The sequence below is a fragment of the Sorex araneus genome, chromosome X, assembly GCF_027595985.1.
Source record: "Sorex araneus isolate mSorAra2 chromosome X, mSorAra2.pri, whole genome shotgun sequence".
NCBI classification, from domain to species: domain Eukaryota; kingdom Metazoa; phylum Chordata; class Mammalia; order Eulipotyphla; family Soricidae; genus Sorex; species Sorex araneus.
Genome location: NC_073313.1, coordinates 264,513,351 through 264,534,075, shown reverse-complemented (window position 1 = coordinate 264,534,075; position 20,725 = coordinate 264,513,351).

Below are 20,725 nucleotides of genomic sequence, written 5' to 3'. Positions count from 1 at the left end.
CTGTGGGAGGCAGCTCCTCCCTGCTGTACGTCCTCTCGGCTCCTTGAGTCATTCTGCACTGGACCCAGTGTCCTGGAAGCTCTCGCCAGCACCCCGGCCTGGGCTGGCTCCCGAGGGAGCCTGGGGAGCGGGCAGGGGCCATCCTTGCGAGGTCCCTGTGTGCGCACCGGGGTCAGGAGCTGCCTGCCAGTGAGGGGCGGACGGTGGCAGCTTTTGCCCGCCTGGGGATCAGGCAGTGCAGATTCACTTCCTAGGCAGGCAGGCCGGGGGACGCTGGGGCCCCCTCAGGGCGCGGAGTCAGGATGGGCAGTGCCTGGTGCCATGCTCAGGCCTAGGCCTGGGGTGCCCCTGGGTCCAGCTGAACCACCACATTGGGTTCAGCCATGAAGGCACTGACAGGTTGGACAGAGGCAGCAGGCTGAAGGCATGATGAGGCCTAAGGTGCGACCCCAGGAACCCCTCCAGGCCCAAATCAGGGTCACTCTCGATTCTTTGCCCACCCCATGGTTCTGCTCCTGCGTCTTGTCCCTCCCATCTCCTGTTGAGGGATGCCCCTGCCTCAGTTTACCCAGTCCTTGTCCCCTTTCCTTGCAGTTGGACCCCAGCGGGCAGGGCTGGGGCATCTTTCCTGCTGGATCCCTGCGTCATTCTGTACCGGGGGGCTCAGTTCCTCTGGCCCCCAAAGGAGGGGCCGAGAGCGGCAGGGTCAAGGGCCCCCGAGCAGCTGACCCACGCCAGGAGGGACCGTCCACGAGGGAAGGCGCGGCCGGCCGAGGGCGAGGGGGCGCAGCGGGGCCAGGCTGCTCCGGGAGGGTTCGCCCCCCAGGGAGCTCACGAAGGAGGACAGAGCCTGCGGGTGCCGGGCCTCGGGGGCGGCGCCTGCTGGGGGGCTGGGAGTTGGGGTGCCCGTCCCGCCGGCCCGGCCTGGGGGACCTCAAAGGGCCTCTGTTCGGTCCCCGCCCGCGTTTCCTCGGCTCCGCAGCCCCTCTGGGGACAGACACAAATAGTTCTCGGCCCAGCTGCCCGGCCGGTTGCCTTGGGAACCGAACTCAATGGCCTGACGTCATCCGCCCGTTGCGCAGCAACCGCGCCCGGCCCCGCCTCCGCCCCCGGCGCCGCGCGGCGCTGAGGTCGCCGTCGCCATGGAGACGGCGGGGCGGGGCCGGGCCGGGCGGGGCCGGCCTAGGAGCGCCGGGGCCGTCCCCCACCCCGAGCTCGAGCTCCCGTCTCCACCCCACCCCGCCCCCCGTCGCGAAGCTTCGGCGCGGTCCCGGGACTTGGCGCCCGGGCTGACTGCACCACACTCGTTGGTTTCGGCTCAGCGCCTGCTCTGCTGACCACCGGCCAGCGGGGCCCGTCACGCCACCCCGTGGCCCGCCCTCCCGTGGCCGGTGCTCTTGTGGCCCCCGTCTCCCGTGCCCGTGCTCCTGTGGCCCTCCCCTCCCGTGCTGATGCTCCCATAGTCCTCCCCTCCCGTGGTCCTCCCCTCTCGTGGTCCTCCCTTTCCCTGGCCCTCCCCTCCCGTGCTCGTGCTCCCATGGCCCTCCCCTCCTGCGCTGGTGTTCCTGTGACCCTCCCCACCCATGGCCCTCCCCTCTCGTGCTCCCATGGCCCTCCCCTCCTGTCGCCCTCCCCTCCCGTGACCCTCCCCTCCCGTGCTCCCGTGGCCCCGCCTGCAGTGGCTGCCCTGTCCCGCCTGCTCCTGCTGCCACAGGGCCTGTGCCCTTTAACCCTCCCCCCGGGTTGCCGCGGGGTGGGCCTGCCCTGGCCTTGCCCTTACATGGCCGCCTCACTCTCTCTGCGCCACTCACACCCCAGGGGACTGTGGCCTGCGGACTCCCAGAGGAGGAGGAAGGTCCAGAAGCACCAGGGAGCTGCTGCAAGCAACCTGGCCACGGGGCTGCGCCCTGCCTGGCCTCCACTTACCCTGCCCTAGTCTAGAGGACCTGGCTGGTCTTGTTCAGCAGGGCGAGGCCGTGGGTGGAAGGTGTTTTTCCTTACCCCAAACTGCCATCTGACAAGTGCATTCATAAAATGTCATTATTACAATGTGTCATTATAGTGATAAATGTCGCTAATAAAATGCAGGCAGTGGGAAAACCAGGCTAAACCTCTGCACCGGCTGACATTTGAAATTCAGAAACGCAAGGGAAGAGCACCTGGGCACAGGCGTGCGTGCCCCCGAGTTCCATCTTGGGCAACACACACACACACACACACACACACACACACACACACACACACACTCACATGCACGCACGCACGCACCCCTGATAATCCGTGGAGCAGGAGAGAGTGCGAGCCGGCACCTGGAACCATCTAGGCACTCGACTGAAGGCAACTCCTAAGCCGGGACAATATTGGGGGAGCAGTTGGTGGTTGGGGGCCACCCCCCAGGACTCCTGGCCTCAGACTGGGCTTCATCCTCTCTTGGTCTGTGTCTGGCTTTGTGGGGAAGAATTCAGCTAATCAGGGCAGGGGCTCCTGGGGGGTGGGGACACGGGTATCGGGAGGGGACGGGAGGGGACAGGCGGCCTGGGCTCCCTCCTTCCCTTTTTTTTTTTTAGATTTTTTTTTTAAAGTTTTGGGTCACACCTGGCAATGCACAGGGGTCACTCCTGGCTCATGCACTCAGGAATTACTCCTAGCGGTGCTCGGGGGACCATATGGGATGCTGGGAATCAAACTCAAGTTGGCCGTGTGCAAGACAAACGCCCTCCCCGCTGTGCTATCACTCTAGCCCCCCCTCCTTCCCTTTTTGAGGTGCTCCTGAAGGGGGTCGCCTGGCCGCGAGATGGTGATGCTCATGGCCCAGATGAGGTGTTTGCCCGGCAGGGACGCAGCTTTCTCAGATAAAGAGGGTGATATCTGGCAATGGCCCCAGTTAGGGGAAGAGCAGCCCTCTCATCCCCCACTCTCAACTTTCATCTTTTAGCTAAAGGGGGAGCCATCGTGTCTGTTGAGATTTCAGGGCCTTGGTGGGCCTCAACCCCAGATAATTTATTGGGGGGGTGCTCAGGGGTAAGCAATGCTCAGGGGTCACTCCGGACTGGACTCAGGAATCACTCCTGGCAGGGCTCGGGACCAAATGGGATGCTGGGGGTGGCAGCTTGCAAGGAAAATGCCTTCCCCACTGCACTATTGCTCTGACCCAACCCTCGGTAGTCGAAATGTCAAAGTAGCCGGTCCGAGGCAAAAGTCCCTTAGTCTTCTTTTCAAGGAGAGTGAGCAGTGGTCACACCGGTAGGAACCGGAAGGCAGGCAGGCAGGGAGTGGGTGTCGGTGCCACTCACTCTGCCATGCTTGTTCACTGAGTCTGCATGATTATCACCCCACTGCTGTGAGGCAGCTGAACCCACTTTGCAGACGAGCAGACTGAGGCATGGAGACAGCCAGCCCCTCACCCGAGGCCTCCGTGGGCTAGGCCACTTTGTTCCAGGCACAGGGTCAGTGGGAAGTGTCTAACCCCTGGGCTGGGCCCTGCCTTTGAGTTCTCTGAAACAGCTGGACCGTTCCCGGAAGGCGCTGGGTGCTCTTGCCTGGGGGCTCCCTCTGACAGACGTGACCAGGGTGGTGTCATGTACTGGCTGGCCAAGCCCCTCTTCCCTCCTGCCCTTGTTCCTCAGTTTCCTGGGAACACGTTCCCAGCCTGAGTCGTGGGTTCAGCGGTGGGTACCTCAGGGTGTGTCTGAACACGGAGGCATAAGACCTGCTGGGGGCTGGAGAGCCAATACAACAGGAATGGGACAGCTGGAGAGGTAGAACCGGGGTCCATCCCGGACATCACATGTGGTCCACTGAGTTCCGCCAGGGGTGGCCCCTGAGCACAGAGCCAGGAGTAAGCCCTGAGCATCACATGTAGCGCCACCCTGCAAACCAACAGACCGACCAGCCAACAGCGCCAGAGAAACGCTGGCCTTTTGCCGTCTCGCCTCCCTCCTGGCCCAGAGTTCCTAAAACCGCTCGGAATCTCCCACGGGGAGAGATCTTTGGTCAGTCATAGCAAGCCCCTCTTAGCCACCCCTGGAGGGTCCCGGCTGGGGTCAGAGCTGTGGAGGCTGGGCAGACTGTCAGGGCCCACCTGTGGGAGCGGGTGGGACCGGCACCGGCCTGGAAAGAGTCCTGAGGGCTGAGCGTCCAGCCTGCGGGGGGCCACGCTGCCCGGGTGGGGTGGGGGCAGAAGTGTCAGAAGTGATTGGTGGGACGAACAGGTGGCGTCTGCAGGTACCTGGAGGACGATTTGGTGTGGAGAAGCCACACGTTTGTGTCTGCACGGTGAGACATGCCTGATCTGCCTTGGGGTCCCACCAGGCCCTACTGGCTTTCTTTTTTTTTTGGATTTTTTTAATTTTAATTTTTATTTATTTATTTTTGCTTTTTGGGTTACTCCTGGTTCTACACTCAGGAATTACTCCTGGCGGTGCTCAGGGGACCATATGGGATGCTGGGATTTGAACCCGGGTCGGTTGCATGCAAGGCAAACGCCCTACCCGCTGTGCTATCGCTCCAGCCACCCTACTGGCTTTCTTTCGTTTGTTTGTTTTGTTTTTTGTGTGTGTGATCTTTTGGGTCACACCCAGCAATGCTCAGGAGTTTCTCCTGGTGGTGCTCGGGGGACCATATGGGATTCCTGGGATGGGACCCGTGCAGGTCTTGTGCGAGGCAAACGCCCTCCCCGCTGTCCAGTGTCGGGGGCCCTTCGCTTTCTCCCTGGACTCTCCTCCGGGACCTCGCGGTCCAGGCTGTGTCCGAGGCCCAGCTGGCCCTGCAGTGTGACCTTATGTCCAGCAGGGGGCGCGCAACCAGGCAGGTGCCTGAGCTACAGGGACCTTCCCAGGCGCAGCCAAGGAAACTTAACTCAGTCCTTCGGCCTTGGGCTTAGCGCAACTCAGTCTCCCTGGCCCTGGTCCTCCCTGTGATCACTTTCTCCTCGAGACGCGCTGGATAGCGTCTGTGCTGGCCCAGTCAAACCTGCTGTGTCTGTGGCGCATGTGGCTCATAAGCCAAGTGGCCGTTAGGGCAATGTTTTGTCTTCACAAAAGAGTCAGAACTGAGAAAAGAACGCGGGCGTTTGCTTGTTCCCTTTGATTTGGTTTGATTTTTGGGCCACACTCAGCGAGGCTCAAGATTTACTCCTGGCTCTGTCCAGAGATCGTCTTGCCAGGGCGTGGGAATTATTTGAGGTGTGTGTGGTGGTGGTGATGGTGGTGGTGGTGGTGGTGTGTGTGTGTGTGTGTGTGTGTGTGTAATTAACACGTGTGAGGCAAGTGCTTTAACTCCTTACTCTCTTTCATGTCCTGTTTGCTTGTTGTGTGTGTGTGTGTGTGTGTGTGTGTGTGTGTGTAGGGTCATACCCAGCAGTGCTCAGGGTTTACTCCTGACTCTCGCTCAGAATTTCTTCTGACAGTGCTCAGGGAGCCATAGGGGCTGCCAGAGATCAAACCCGGGTCAGCCACATGCAAGGCAAGTGCCCTCTCTGCTGTACTATAACTATGGTCCATGTTTGTTTTTATTTTTATTTTATTTTTAATTCTTTTGATTTTGGGGCCACACTTGACGGTGCTCAGGGGTTACTCTTGACTCTGTGCTTGGGGCAGGCTTGGGGGACCAAATGCTGTGCCCGGGATCTAACCTGGGTTGGCTGCTTGCAAGGAAAACGCCCTACCCACTATACTATCACTCCGGCCTCCATTTTTGTTTTTTAAAGATGGGAAAGTGGTCTTCAGTTTTTGTTGTGTTTTGTTTTGGGGTTCATATCTGGCGGTGTTCAGGGCTAACTCCTGGCTCTGTGCCCAGGGGTCGCTTCCAGTGCAGTTTGGGTGTGGGGCCAGGGATGGAACCCGGGTTAGACACATGCAAGGCCCAAGTCCTCCCTGCTGTGCTACCACCCCAGCCTCACTGGTTGCCACTGTAAACCTCTTTATTTGTAGACTGGTGGTGTTAGGGGCTACTCCTGGCTCCTGGCTCTGTGCTCAGGCGTGACCCCTGGGCGTGCTTGACTCTATAAGGTGCTTTGGGATTCAAACTTGGGTTGGCAGAGGCAGCGCCTTCACCTCTGAACTCTCTTCTGTCTTTTTTTTTTTTATTTCTTTTTTTGGTCACACCCGGTGATGCTCAGGGGTTACTCCTGGCTCTGCACTCAGGAATTACCCCTTGCGGTGCTCAGGGGACCATATGGGATGCTGGGAATTGAACCCGGGTCAGCCGCGTGCAAGGCAAACGCCCTCCCTGCTGTGCTATCCCTCCAGCCCCATCTTCTCAGTCTTGTCTACCTGGGCCGGTGAACTACCTCTGAGCCATGTCCCAGCCCTTCATGCACGTAGTGTAGGGGAGAAAGGCTTTATTTAACCCAGAGAGGTGGTTCTCTTTTGTCTGTTATTATTTAATTTAATTTGTTATTATTATTGGTTACACCTGGCAGTCCTCAGAAGTTACTCCTGGCGGTGCTTAGGGACCTTCTGGGATGCCCAGGATCGAACCTGGGTCATCTGCGTGCAGGGCGAGTGCCTTCCCTGTGGTAGTCTGTCCACTGCGGCCTCCTTTGTCCCCTCCACAGCACTTTGGGACGCTGATCCCAGGGTCAGGAGTGGCCCCATGCCCTGTGGCGCTGTGGCCCCTGAGTCTATCCCTGGAGGCCGGCCTGTGCCTTTTGCACTCCGGCCACCTGCTCCCTCACTCCCCGCACTGGCACCTGGTTGCCCGGCGCCCGTGGGGGCGGGGCGGGCGAGGGAGGGCAGATGTGCCCACCTGCAAGGAGATCGATGACAATGACGGTTTGTCCACGCAGCTGTCTCCCTGCAGCCGGCAGGGCCCATCCTTGGTGCCCGCGCCCTCCTAGCACCCCAAGTTCGTCCTTCGCTCCGGGAAGGCTCCGGGGCACCCCAGGCAGCTGGTTCTCAGCCTCTCATGCATGAGGTGACCCCTCAGGCCTGGGGTCCCTGGAGACGGTGAGCCAGCCAGGGTGGCAGCCTGGACCCCAACTCGGAGATCTCCCTCACCTCTGCGAGCCCTCACCAAGCGGGGTGCTGGTGACACCCCAACCCTGGGCGGGCTGCAGCCCCGTCAGCAGGGCCGAAGCCCAGGCCAGTAGTGTAGGGGAGACGGGAAGCATCTTCTGGCACCCTTAGGAACGACCCAGGTCAGAGCAGGGCACCCCGGGGGCCTTCGGGAACGGGGGGCGTCTCTCTGGGGGCAGGGGGCTCAGCCTGCAGAGCGGGATGACAGGCCCGTGCAGACCCCTCCCCACAGGCCTCTAGTGCCCATCTACACGGCCTGGGGGGACACGCCTCTGCAGGACAAGCTTCTGCTGGCCACAGGCCTGAGCCTATTCGGGGGTCTTTGCCAGCAGCTTTCCTGCCCCTTGTCTGCCCCAGGCTCCCCTCTGGGCCCACCTGGTCCCGGTATGCCCACCAGGAACTTGGCTCCTCTGGCCTCTGTCTCTTTCTCTGTCCCCGCCCCCCCCAATGTGACTCACTCACTTTTCCCGGGACCTTCGGCCCGGGGTGCTCTAAGGGCCCCGGCCCCTGGCCCCTCAGCACTCAGCTCGTGGCAGGGGGAGGGGCGCCCGGTCTCTCCTGCAGAGAACAGAGGCTTCCCCAGGGACGCGTGTGCGTGCCTCCCTGGCGCAGGTGCCCCCCATGAACCACTAGCATGGCGGGGGCGGGCTGCGTGTGGTGAACACAGACCCCCCACCCCCCCTCCCACAGCCCCAGCTGCCGCAGCCCCGGGACCACTTGATCCCGCTCCGCCCGGAGGCTGGCTTCTAGCCCAGCGCCACAAGTGCAAAGTCAAAGAAACCAGACCCCTGTTTTGTTCTTTTCCTCCCCCACGAGACGCAGAAACTCTTTTACGCAAACTCTCCCGCGCATTCGGGATTAGCCTTGGCGTCCAGCTGGGCCGGCGGCGCCGTGGCCAGCAGGCTGGGGCTGGTGCTGGGGACGGGCTGGGGGCCTTGAGCAGCAGCTCGGAGCAAAGCGCTTGTCCTCCGCTCTGGCCCTGCCATGGACGGGACGACAGCGTCACCTCTGAGACCACCCCCGACACCACTCCTCTCTTCTTGCCCTCTCCACCCCAGCCCCTAAGAGGTTCCTGAGCTGCAGCACCCCCCGCAGGGACCCCTTTTGGTGTCAGGAGCAGCCCGGCTTCCAGAACATCCAGTCTCCGGCACGGGGCGGGAGAAGGCAGGTGGCCGGGGGACCGAACGGCAGGGAAGGTGTTTGCCGGGCACGCAGTCCCCCCCCGGGCACCGCACAGGGCCCTCCAAGCACAGAGCCAGGAATACCTCCACTCTCTGTGGCCCCCCCAAAACAAACCCCCAAAAAAGGAAGAAAAAAAAAAGGCAGGCGGCTTAGAAAATAAACGCTCTCTAGGTCTTTATTGCCCCGTCGGGGACAGGGTAGAGGACAGCCCCGGGCCCGCCTAGTTGAAGTCCGCCTGCTCCGGTCTCAGGTGGCTGCTCAGGTAGCGTATGGCCGAGCGGATGCTGTTCACGGTGCGCTGCTCCACCGTCTCCAGCACGCGGGTGGCGCAGCGCAGGGCCGCGTTGGTGCTCTGGTTCAGCCGGGTGTGCAGGACCGAGCTGGCGTGGCCCAGGAGGCTGGACACGGAGTGCAGGCGGGCGCTCCGACTGTGCAGGAAGTCGGTGAACTGCCCGTGACCGGACGTCAGCAAGCCGGTGGCGATGCCCATGGTGGCCTCTGACCACACCAGGATGTCTGCCAGGGAGCTGATGGTGCCCTCGCCGCCTCCCAGCAGGCTGGTCACGGAGCGCATGTAGCTGCTGTCGTCCCCACAGAGGCTGGGCCCCCGGCTCAGGGCCGGTGGGCTGGGGCCCGGAGCCTCGAAGACCTGCGGCCCCCCTGGCGGCTCCCCCTGGGGCTCCTCTGGCGGCTGCGTGTCCGGGGCAGGGCTGGGCTCCTGGCCGGGCAGCTCTGTGGTGCTCATGCCCACCTGAGTTTGGGAGGCGGCCATGGCCTCAGCTTCACAGGTGTCACTGGCCACAAGCTCTTCGCTGGAGGCTGCGCTGGGGACAGCGCTGGTCAGGAACTCATGAGAGCTGAGGCCAGCGCTGCCCTCGGGGTAGGTGGTGACACTGGAGACGGGATGCGGCTTGAACTGGCCGCTAGAAACTGCACTGGGGACAGAGCTGGAGATATCGCCGGGGATAGCACCAGAGGCCGCCGTCGTCGTGGAGTGAGCACTGGTGATGGAACCTCGGATCACCCCACATACGTTGTCAGCCGTGATGAAGGAACCACGGGCCACACATGATGGGGCATCAGCACTGACCACGGAACCACGGGCCACACCAGGAGCGGAGTCAGCACTGACCATGGAACCACGGGCCACACCTGCTTGAGAGTCAGCGCTGACCACGGAACCACGGGCCACACCAGGCATGGAGTAGGCGCTGACCGTGGAACCACGTGTCTCACCAGGCGTGGAGGGGTAGGCACTGACTGTGGAACCACGGGTCGCACCAGGAGTGGAGTAGGCGCTGACCGTGGAACCACGTGTCTCACCAGGCGTGGAGGGGTAGGCACTGACTGTGGAACCACGGGTCGCACCAGGAGTGGAGTAGGTGCTGACCGTGGAACCACGGGTCGCACCAGGAGTGGAGTCAGCGCTGACCACGGAACCACGGGCCACACCAGGCTGGGAGTCTGAGCTGACCACGGAACCACGGGCCACACCAGGAGTGGAGTCTGCACTGACCACGGAACCACGGGTCATACCAGGAGCGGAGTCTGTGCTGACCACGGAATCACGGGCCACACCAGGAACGGAGTCTGCGCTGACCACAGAACCACGGGTCACACCAGGAGTGGAGTCTGCACTGACCACGGAACCACGGGCCACAGCAGGCTGGGAGTCAGCGCTGACCACGGAACCACGGGCCACACCAGGCTGGAAGTCTGCGCTGACCACGGAACCACGGGCCACAGCAGGCTGGGAGTCAGCACTGACCACGGAACCACGGGCCACACCAGGCTGGAAGTCTGCGCTGACCACGGAACCACGGGCCACAGCAGGCTGGGAGTCAGCGCTGACCACGGAACCACGGGCCACAGCAGGCTGGGAGTCTGCGCTGACCACGGAACCACGGGCCACAGCAGGCTGGGAGTCTGCGCTGACCACGGAACCACGGGTCACAGCAGGCTGGGAGTCAGTGCTGACCACGGAACCACGGGTCACAGCAGGCTGGGAGTCTGCGCTGACCACGGAACCACGGGTCACAGCAGGCTGGGAGTCAGCGCTGACCACGGAACCACGGGTCACACCAGGCTGGGAGTCAGTGCTGACCACGGAACCACGGGCCACACCTGGCACAGAGGCCGTGCTGGGGGCAGTGCCAGGGGCCACTCCAGGGGCAGAGTCAGCACTGACAAAAGAATCCCGGGCCGGCCCAGGTGTGGAGCCAGTGCTAGGGGCAGCGCTGGGGGCAGTGCCAGGGGCCACTCCAGGGGCAGAGTCAGCACTGACGAAAGAATCCCGGGCCGGCCCAGGCATGGAGCCAGTGCTAGGGGCAGCGCTGGGGGCAGTGCCAGGGGCCACTCCAGGGGCAGAGTCAGCACTGACGAAAGAATCACGGGCCAGCCCAGGTATGGAGCCAGTGCTAGGGGCAGCGCTGGGGGCAGTGCCAGGGGCCACTCCAGGGGCAGAGTCAGCACTGACGAAAGAATCACGGGCCGGCCCAGGTATGGAGCCAGTGCTAGGGGCAGCGCTGGGGGCAGTGCCAGGGGCCACTCCAGGGGCAGAGTCAGCACTGACGAAAGAATCACGGGCCCGCCCAGGCATGGAGCCAGTGCTAGGGGCAGCGCTGGGGGCAGTGCCAGGGGCCACTCCAGGGGCAGAGTCAGCACTGACGAAAGAATCACGGGCCGGCCCAGGTGTGGAACCAGTGCTAGGGGCAGCGCTGGGGGCAGTGCCAGGGGCTGCACTGACCATGGAACCAGCACTGGGAGCTTCCTGGGGGGCAGTGACAGGGACAGTGCTGGGCGGAGCTGAAACGGACACGGGCTCCCCCTCGATGATGTCCTCCGGGGCGGTGGTGCTGTCCATCAGGCGGAACTGCGACGGCAGTGTCTGGACGCTCCGCTTGTCCTTGCCGTCGTCTGCAGACGTGTCCTGAAGGCTCAGGAATGACCTATTGGGTGTCGGCTGGTCCTGGTCCAGCCCTGAGTCACTGTCGCGCTTGTCCTGGTCCTCAAGGGTCACCTCGGAGACATCCGGCGAGCTGGTGGTCTGGCGGGAGGCGCTGGAGGCCATGGTGTGGGTGTGGCTGTCGGCCGACTGAGGACCCCCGCAGTCCTGGGAAGCCTGAGCGGAAAGGAGGGCGTGTTGGCTCTGGGACACCCCCATTGGCTTCTGACTGCGCCCCCTGTGCTGGCTCTTCACCCCTGGCCGGTCACGTCTCCATGGGCGGGGATGTTGGCGCCCCGGAGGGCACGGTGGTCATCTAGGCCCCCCCCTGCCGCTCGGGGCAGTGGCCCTGGCCCTGCCGAGCTGTGTTGCCCAGGTGGTGAGTGAGGTCACAGGGAGCTGTGGGCAGCTCGTGACGTCACAGGCACCACACAGGAGGGTGCGGACTGGCTCTGGAGCCGGTCAGGCAGGGGCCAGAGCTGCCAGAACTGGGGCAGGGCACGCGGTGCCCGGCGGGCAGACAAGGACGGTTGCTCTAAGGGATGCCCTGCAGTGGAGACCCAGGATCAGCTTGGGATAAGCTCCTGCCGATCCCGGGACCCACTGGCTCGACTGTCACTGGCCACCTTATGTCCCCAAGGTGGACCCTGGTATAGAAGTGTTGGGAGGTGAGGAGGTCATGAGGTGGGGCCTTCACCTGCGGGACGGGCGCCCTTAAAAAGAAAGGCAGGGTGGCGCCTCCTGGCAGGGCTGACCCAGACTCAACGCCCGCTACCCCAGAGGGTCCCCTGAGCCCCTCCAGGAGTAAGCCCCGATGAGAGCCACGGGGTCTGATCCCCAAAACAAAGGGGAAGAAAGGAAAGAAAGAGGCATGGAGTCATGTTGGGGACTGTTCAGGACCCTGAACAAAAGAGGACCCCGAAACCTTTACTCTGGACAAACCGGAAAATTCCATTACCAGCTTTGCATAACCTGAGGCACAGGTGCACTTGTGACAAAGGAAATAGCTAAACTCAAGAGATAAAAGTAGCCCAGGGCAGTTAACTAAGAGACCCCAAAAAGCCCGTAAAGTAGAGTGCCTTCCTCTACACTAAAAGCCTTGTGCATTCCTCCTGACAGATGCTCCTGCCAGATAGACCCTTGCCTTCCTCTCCCCACTATTTCTCAACCTACTCTTGGAGAATGTTGTAAGCCCACCAAAGTACGCCCCGAACCTTTCCTTATTTGGTCTGAGAAGACACTTCCCTGATGATTGACAACTTATGTACCAACCCCCTGCTAAGAAAAGTATAAAACCAGCATGGCTGTTAATAAAGTTGCCCTTGATCGGCATGTGTCGTCTTGGGCCCCCTGTTTACTAACCTCACTAGTCTTATTTCAGATCGGGACCCTCACAGAATCCACCCAATTAGGAGCGCTTTCCATTGTTGTCTCTCCGCGGGCCGGAGAGATCTCCGGGGGAACGCGCAGAGTCAGCCCACTTCCCGCTTTGAGGAGGCAGCGGAGGAGAGGAAGAGGGCACCCTGGGGCCCCGGGTGGGGGTGATCCTTGGGCCCAGGGCCCAGGGCTCCGTCCTCCTGCCCCGCTGTGCTCTGTAGAGGTTGTGCCGTCCCAAGACTCCAGGGCACGGGTCGCCCAGCCACCGCTTCCCCCCGGAGGTTACCAGCCTGCATTTCGGGGATGCTCCTCATAGGGGGATGGGGGTCCCGGGCATCTCAGCCTTCCCGGGGCCCCGCTGCCCTCTGGGCAGGCACAGACCCGCTCTCAGACCCAGCTGACCCCTGGGGACAGTCCTGAGAAGAAGTGACGCGTGCGAGGCCGCGCTGGATTGGCTCTTCCTCCACGGCCAGAAACCCGACTTCCAGCTCTCCAGCACTGCAGTCCCGCACCCCCTAAAGATGTTCAGGGTGGGGGGCAGAGAGATAGTACAATGGGACCGGCGTTTGTCTTGTGCAAGGTTGATTCCCGGCATCCCATAGGGTCCCCTGAGCAGCGCCAGAAATGACTCCTGAGCATTGTCGGGTGTGTCCCCAAAACAAAATAAAACAAAACCAATCAGTGGCTGAGTCTGTGACGATGGCTGCGCCGTCGGGCTGCCGGGCTGCGGGGTCACGCGGGGACAGCACGGCCAGACCCTGCAGCCCAGGAACCAGTCGGTGAGGCGTGACTGTCCCCTCCCTAGCTTCCCTTAATTGATGTTCTCGGGGGCGGGTGTTGCACCCAGATCTCGGGGACCCACTCTAGAGTGTGGGGCTCACACACGTGTGGTGGAGGTGCTCCCCGGGGATTGCTCCAGTGCTCCCAGGGGTGCTCCCCATTCACAGTCCTGAAGCTGGTGCTCACATACCTTTCTGTTGTGATGTTCATGGACTCTGGTCATGGTGCTCGGACATGGCTGGCTGTGCTCTGGGGGAACACTGGGGGCACCTGCTGCTTCCTACTCTCAGCCCGCCTTTCCTGGTGTAAGCAGAAAGCACGAGAGAGTGGCTCGGCACAGAGGAATCGAGCTGGGAAGAGAACGCTCCTTCCTGTAGTCGGGGTCTCGTCTCAGACTCAGGACCCGGCCGAGGCCTTGGGCCCCACGGGGGACACGTGTGAGGAGCCGACATGAGCATTTTAGCGGGGAGGATACAAGGCATCTAGGGGAGGAGTGGGCTGGACTGCAGTGGGGGCCTCTGTGCCCGCAGGGGGTACTCGACTCCCTGTCCACGGAGAAGCTCCTGCCAACCCCGAATCTCCTCAGTTTCCCCCAAAGTTCCTTAGGCTTGAACTTTGACAGCCCCCCCTGCTCCCTGGAGGAGTGGCGTCCTCCCAGATGGTCCCCAGTCTGTGGCTACGGCACTTAACTACCAGCATTGTCGTCCTGGCACCCCGCTGTTCAATAAAAACAAAGCTGGGGGCCCCAGAGATAGTCCAGGAGGTAAGGCGCTCGAGTGCCCCACCCCGTCCGAGCCTGGCAGGACATCTGGAGCCCCAGCACCACCCCGGCCACTCATGAGCAGGGGCCCAGGAAGGGCCCTGAGCAGAGCAGGGTGTGGCCCCCAAAGCAAGCAAGTCACGGAAGGGGCACACCCAAATTTTTGCAGAAACAGAATTTGGTATAAAATCTGTGATCAGCACAGGCTAATGCGGTAGCCTTTGCTGGAAGGAGAGAGATGAGAAAGAAGAGAGGAGGACGAGGGGAGGGGGGAGAGAAGTGGAGCACCCGGGAGTCCCGCGTGGGCCAGGGACCCCCTCACCCCAAGTCCGGCCGGGCTCGGACCCCACTGCTCCCTCCACAAGGCACGGCCACACTCGAGGGCGAGGACACCGAGAGGCCAGACACGTGGAAGCCAGCTGGGAAGGACAGCAGCAGAGTGGATCAGGAACCATCTAGAAGCGTCAAAGGTGGAAGCGAGGCAGTCTCGGCTCCGCGGTCTGGGGGCGTGGTGTGAAGGGGGCGTGGCTTCTAGAAGGGCCTACTTATAAGAGGGCGTGGCTTCATGGGGTGCAACTTAAATCAGGGCGTGGCCTCCCGAGGGGTGTGACACAAGAGGGCGTGGCCTCACAGATGCGTGGCCTGTATTGGGCCATGGCCTCTGGGGGCGTGGTCTAGAGTGGGGCGTGGCCTAGACGTGGGGGCGTGGCCTACCTTAATAACTTTCTGTTGCTGCTTGGGTTGGAGGGGCTCCAGGGGCCAGCAAATCTTGGGGTGTCTACGCTAAGGCTATTCTGTGAGTCTAGGCCCTGTGGTGCTGCCCGCCTGTCCTCCAGGGCCCCGTCCACCTCGAGGAGGTGATCTTCATTAGCCTGCAGGTGCGACTACCTGCCAGGTGGCCTGAGTCCCTGCTCCATGGTTTGGCTGCTCTGGGGGGGGCACTGCGCCCCAGCCTTGGGCCCCAAGCTCCTTTATCGTGACTCAAAGGGGAAGGGGGTGTCTGGAGCGATAGGACTGCGGTGGGGTGTTTGCCTTGGACGTGGCCAACCCAGGTTCTATCCCCTGCACCCCAAATGGTCTCTCAGCTCTGCTAGGATTTTTTGGGTTTGGGGCCACACCTGGAAGTGCAGTGCTCTGGGGTTACTCCCGGCTCTGCATACAGGAACTACTGGCAGTGCTCAGGGGACCGTCTGGGAGGCTGAGGATGGAACCTGGGTGGGCGGTGTGCAAGGCAAGTGGCCTAGCCTCCACATTACCGCTCTGGCCCCTCTGCCTGGGGAGGGTTTGGGAGATAAGGGGTGGGGGTGGGGGTGACTCAAAGGCCTGGGGTACATTTTGGGCTCGCCCCAGGCCCAGGCTCATCCCTGCACGGCTGGGCTTCTGCCTGGGCACCGCACCAAGCTTGAAACACATGATGAGCCGGCAGGGCGTGGCGGGGGAGCAGATGGTCTGAGGTTCCACTGGGGTAGTGCTGGGCTTTGTTTGGAAGCAGGAGGTTAATGAGCCCCAGGAGGAGAGGAGAGGCCCCTGGAGCATTCTCGGTGACAGAGGGCCTCTCTCCCAGCCTCCTGAGGGCTAGAGATTGCGGCCTTCAGGGCCTTTGTTTGAGAGGGCTGGCGTGGCCAGAGCCCCGGAAAGGCGGGAGCCCAGCAGGTGCGGAGAAGGGAGCCAAGGCCAGGCTGAGCGGAACAGAAGGTTCTAGAGGGAATTTTAAAGTTATTTATGTTGAGGTCTCCAAGGTAAAGCCCCTCTCTTCTCCAGGACATCAAAGGTTATCCTTCACATGGGCCAGTGGCCAGGGGACACCGTGGCCTGGGGAGGCTCTCCGGAGGGACGAGGGCAGGGTCGGGAGCAGGGCAGGGGTGCACAGTCCTGTGGACAGTCGCGCAGTTGGGGAAATATCGGGCTCACGTTTCATTTTCACAGGCAGATTTTATTTTTTTTAATTTATTTTTATTTTTATTTTTTTTCTTTTTGGGTCACACCCGGCGATGCACAGGGGTTACTCCTGGTTCTACACTCAGGAATTACTCCTGGCGGTGCTCAGGGGACCATATGGGATGCTGGGATTCGAACCCGGGTCGGCCGTGTGCAAGGCAAACGCCCTACCTGCTGTGCTATGGCTCCAGCCCCAGATTTTATTTTTAATTTTTGTTCCTCACCTCCATGGCAGATTTGAAATGTTTCTGGGCCACACCTGGAGATTCAGGGCACACTCCTGTCTCTGCTCAGGAATCACTCCTAGTCTGTGCTGGGGCAATCCTATGGGGTGCAGTGATTGAACCCGGGTCAGCCAGGTGCAAGGCAAGCGACCCACCCGCTGTGCTATGGCTCCAACCCCCATGCAGGCAGATTTTTATTTATTTTGTTTCCGGGCCACACCTGGAGATGCTCCGATCCCAAAAGTTTTATTTTTTTAATTGAATCACCGTGAGCTACAGTTACAAAACTTTCATGTTTGAGTTTTAGTCATACAATGATCGAACACCCGTCCCTCCACCAGTGCACACTCTCCACCACCAATGTCCCCAGTGCCCCTTCCTGCCCATATCCTACCCCATCCTACCCCTTCTCCTGCCTCTATGGCAGACAATTGCGCTCTTTCTCTCTACTTATGGGTATTATGGTTTGCAACACAGACTACAGGTACTGAGAGGCCATCACGTTTGGTCCTTTGTCTACCTTCAGCACGCATCTCCCATCCCGAGTGATCCCTCCAGCCTCTCCCATCCCGAGTGATCCCTCCAACCATCAGTGGCTTAGTGATCCCTTCTCTATCCCAGCTTCCTTTCCACGGTTGGAAGCCTGCCTCAGGAGCTGGAGGAGAAAGAAGGCCAAAAGGGTTTTGTTTTTTTTTCCACACCCACTGGTGCTCAGGCTTACTCCTGGCTCTGCACTCAGGGATCACTCCTGTGTGGCTCCGGGGACCATACAGGGTACCTGGGATTGAACCCGGGGTTGGCGGCGTGCAAGGCAAAGGCCCCACCCACTGTACTCTGGCTCTTGCAGGCCTTTTTTTTTTTTTCTTTTTGGGTCACACCCAGTAATGCTTGGGTTACTCCTGGCTCTGCACTCAGGAATGACTCCTGGCGGTGCTGGGGGACCCTATGGGATGCTGGGAATCAAACCCGAGTCGACCCCGTGCAAGGCAAACACCCTACTTGCTGTGCTATCACTCTGGCCCCTTGCAGGCCGATTTTAAAGAGGCAACTGAAAAGAGAAAGAGAGATAAAGACAAAGAAAGACAGCTGGTGGGGGAGGGAGAGCAACCATTGTGCCAGAAGGAAAGATTTGAGGAAGGGCCCAAAGGCTGGACAACAAAACCCAGCAAGGACGCTGCAAAGGGGAAAACACTCTAAAAGTTGGAGAACAAAAACTGTCTTTTGTTTACTTGTTGGTGCTTTTGGGGGAGGGCCCCACCTGGCGTTGAGAGCTGACTCCTAGCTCCGTGCCCAGGGGTCAGTCCTGATGGGTCACAGGGGCACATACTTGGTGCCAGGGATGGAATCCGGTGAGAAGAACCTCTTTGCTACAAATGCCATCACCGAGGGCCTGGGATGACAGTACAATGTCCTCGGTGTGGCCCCCATGCCAGAAATAAAGATAAAGGAGCAACATGAAGAACCCAGAGAGAATGGTGCGTTCCTCAGACACCCGATTGCACAGCCAGCTCTTCTCTGAGTGAACGGGGAGCTTACAGCCGAATCAGCTCAGCATCCAAGAAACGGAAGACCAGGCCCCCTCCCCCCTCATACCTGCCGGCTCAGGCTGGTGCCCCCCACGGAGCCTGCACAGGGCCCACAGGCCTGGCTGGGCAGGGCGCGGTGGGGGCGGGGATGGGGGGCCAGAGGTTTCTTTGAAGCTTTTGTGCATTTTTGAATTTCTACAGCCCATTTGCCCTTTCCACAATGGGCGCATGTTACTTTGTCTCAGAACAAATTTGCAAGTTAAAATAAATTCCATCTTCCCAGGCTCTCAGCAGCCGGCCAGGGCCTGTGTGCAAACTGCATTCCCGATGCCCCCACACACCCACGGCCGTGGGGGGCACAGAGTACTCGGTCTCCCAGTCTATACCACACACCCTAGGCACACCACCCCCACTCCACACCCTCACATCTCTCCCCTCACCCCTACCCCACACCACACAGTCCACACCCCCACATGCCATACATTCTCCACACCACACACACCCCACACACCCACACACCACGTGCACCATACACCACGCCACACACACCCCACTCACACCACCTCACATCTCAGCGCCACACACGCATCACACATTCCATACACCACACACACCACACATCCCCCCGCCACACACACCACAACTCATACCCCACACATCACACAGGCACTGCATCCCACACAGCACACGCCACATACACTGCGCATACATCACGGACACACCCCAACACCCCACTCACACCATCCACCCGCAACCCTCGCCACACCCCCACGGCCCAGACACAGCCCACGCCGCACGTGTCACTCACACAGCCGGCGGGTGAGCTGGCCACAGGGCCGACCTCTCAGGGCCCGCCTGTGTCCCACCTGGTGGCCGACCCGTGCAAGCCCCACAGGTGGAGCCCCTGCAGCCGGGGCTTTCACCCCCCCACCCCAGGGTGCCTGGAGCAGCCCTGGGAGGGGCCCAGCAGCGGCCTGAGTAGCCCCTAGCCCTACCAGAATGGCCCTCGAGCAAGTGGACAGGACAGCGGGGCCTGTCCGGGGGCTGGAGGGAAAACTGAGGCAGCTGGGACGGAAGGGACCCCTCGGGCCCCAGGGCCCCCCTGAGCACCCCAGCCACTGGCTAGGACTGAGCCAGGCCCGGTCGGGAAGACCCTCCCTCTGCTGGGGGCAAACTTGGGGTGGCAGGGAGGGTGCTAGGAGTCTGGATGGCAGAGATGGGAGAGGCGAGGGGTGGTCCGTGCAGGGGTGCACCCTGGCAGTGGAGGGCAGAGCAGGAAGCTGAGGGAAGCAGGGAAGGGTCTGGGCAAGAGCGGAGTGGAGGGAGCAGGCCCTGACCTCGAGCCAGAGGGGACAGAGGCGAGAGGGGACAGGTGAGAGGGGACAGGAGTGAGAGGGGACAGCGGCTGGGGACAGGCCAGAGGGGACAGGTAAGGGGACAGATGAGAGAGAACAGTGGCAAAGGGGTCAGCGGTGAGGGGACAGGGACGAGAGGGGACAGCGGCGAGCGGAGGTAGCACAGCCCTGGGCTGGAGACACTCAGGGCCGAGGCACCGACCAACCTCAGTTCCACCCCCCACGTACCTCATGTGGTCCCCTGAGCACAGAGCCAGGAGTAGCCCTGAGCACTGCCAGGTATGACCCCAACCCCGCCCCCCCACAAAAACCCGCAGTTCAAGCTCAAGTGGGAGGATACACGCCTTGTATGTGGGCGACCCTGGGCTCTACCCCAGCACCGCGTGATCCCCACAGAATAAAAGTGAATATTTAAAAATAAATATTAGGGGCTGGAGTGATAGCACAGCGGGGAGGGCGTTTGCCTTGCACGTGGCCGACCCGGGTTCGAATCCCAGCATCCCATATGGTCCCCTGGGCACTGCCAGGGGTGATTCCTGAGTGCATGAGCCAGGAGTGACCCCGTGCATCGCCGGGTGTGACCCAAAAAGAAAAAAAATAATAAAAATAAATATTAAATGGGGAAATGTTCTCCAAGACAAGCGAAGAGGCCGGAGCAATAGTACAGGGTCCACCTTGCCTGCCGCGACCCCACATGTGCCCCAAGCACAGGGCCAGGAGTGGCCCTGAGCATAACCAGTGTGGCCTCACAATCCAGAACAGACCAGCAAGGGGTCTGAGTGCAGCGCAGTGTGTCGGGGGCTTGCGTGGTGGCGACACGGGCTCCATCCCCGACTTCCCATGGCTGTGTGGGAGGTAAAGCTTGACCTTTGTCCTATCCGTCCCATTCTAGGGTCATTGTCTCAAAGGTCCTCACGGTTCGCAGCCCCTCTTCGCAAAGGAGGGTTTAGCTTCCGCTGGACACACAGGCCTCAGCAACACGTAGCAGCCGAGCCTGGCTCACGGCTCCCTTTGGAGATTCTTGGGGCTCCCTCTCCTTATTTAAAAATTTTTTTTTATTTTTTATTTTATTTTATTTTGCTTTTTGGGTCACACCCAGCGATGCTCAGGGGTTACTCCTGGTTCTGCACTCAGGAATTGCTCCTGGCAGTGCTTGGGGGACCATATGGGATGCCGGGGATTGAACCCGTGTCGGCCGCGTGCAAGGCAAACGCCCTCCCCGCTGTGCTATTGCTCCGGCCCCTCCCTCTCCTTATTTATTTATTTATTTTATTTTGCTTTTTGGGTCACACCTGGGGATGCACAGGGGTTACTCCTGGCTCTGCACTCAGGAATTACCCCTGGCGGTGCTCAGGGGACCATATGGGGTGCTGGGAATCGAACCCGGGTCGGCCACGTGCAAGGCAAACGCCCTCCCCGCTGTGCTATCGCTCCAGCCCCTCCCTCTCCTCTTGACTCCAGCCAAACACCAGGCACCCCCAAACAGGTCCTAGCCCCGCTGCCCGCTGGCCAAAGCCACGTAGTGAACAAGGGTGAGACCAGCAGAGGGACCGCCCCGCCAAGCCCCGCCCAGAGCCTCAGCTTCCAGGAGTGTCACCTTGAGGTGTCTGTCACCCACCAGCA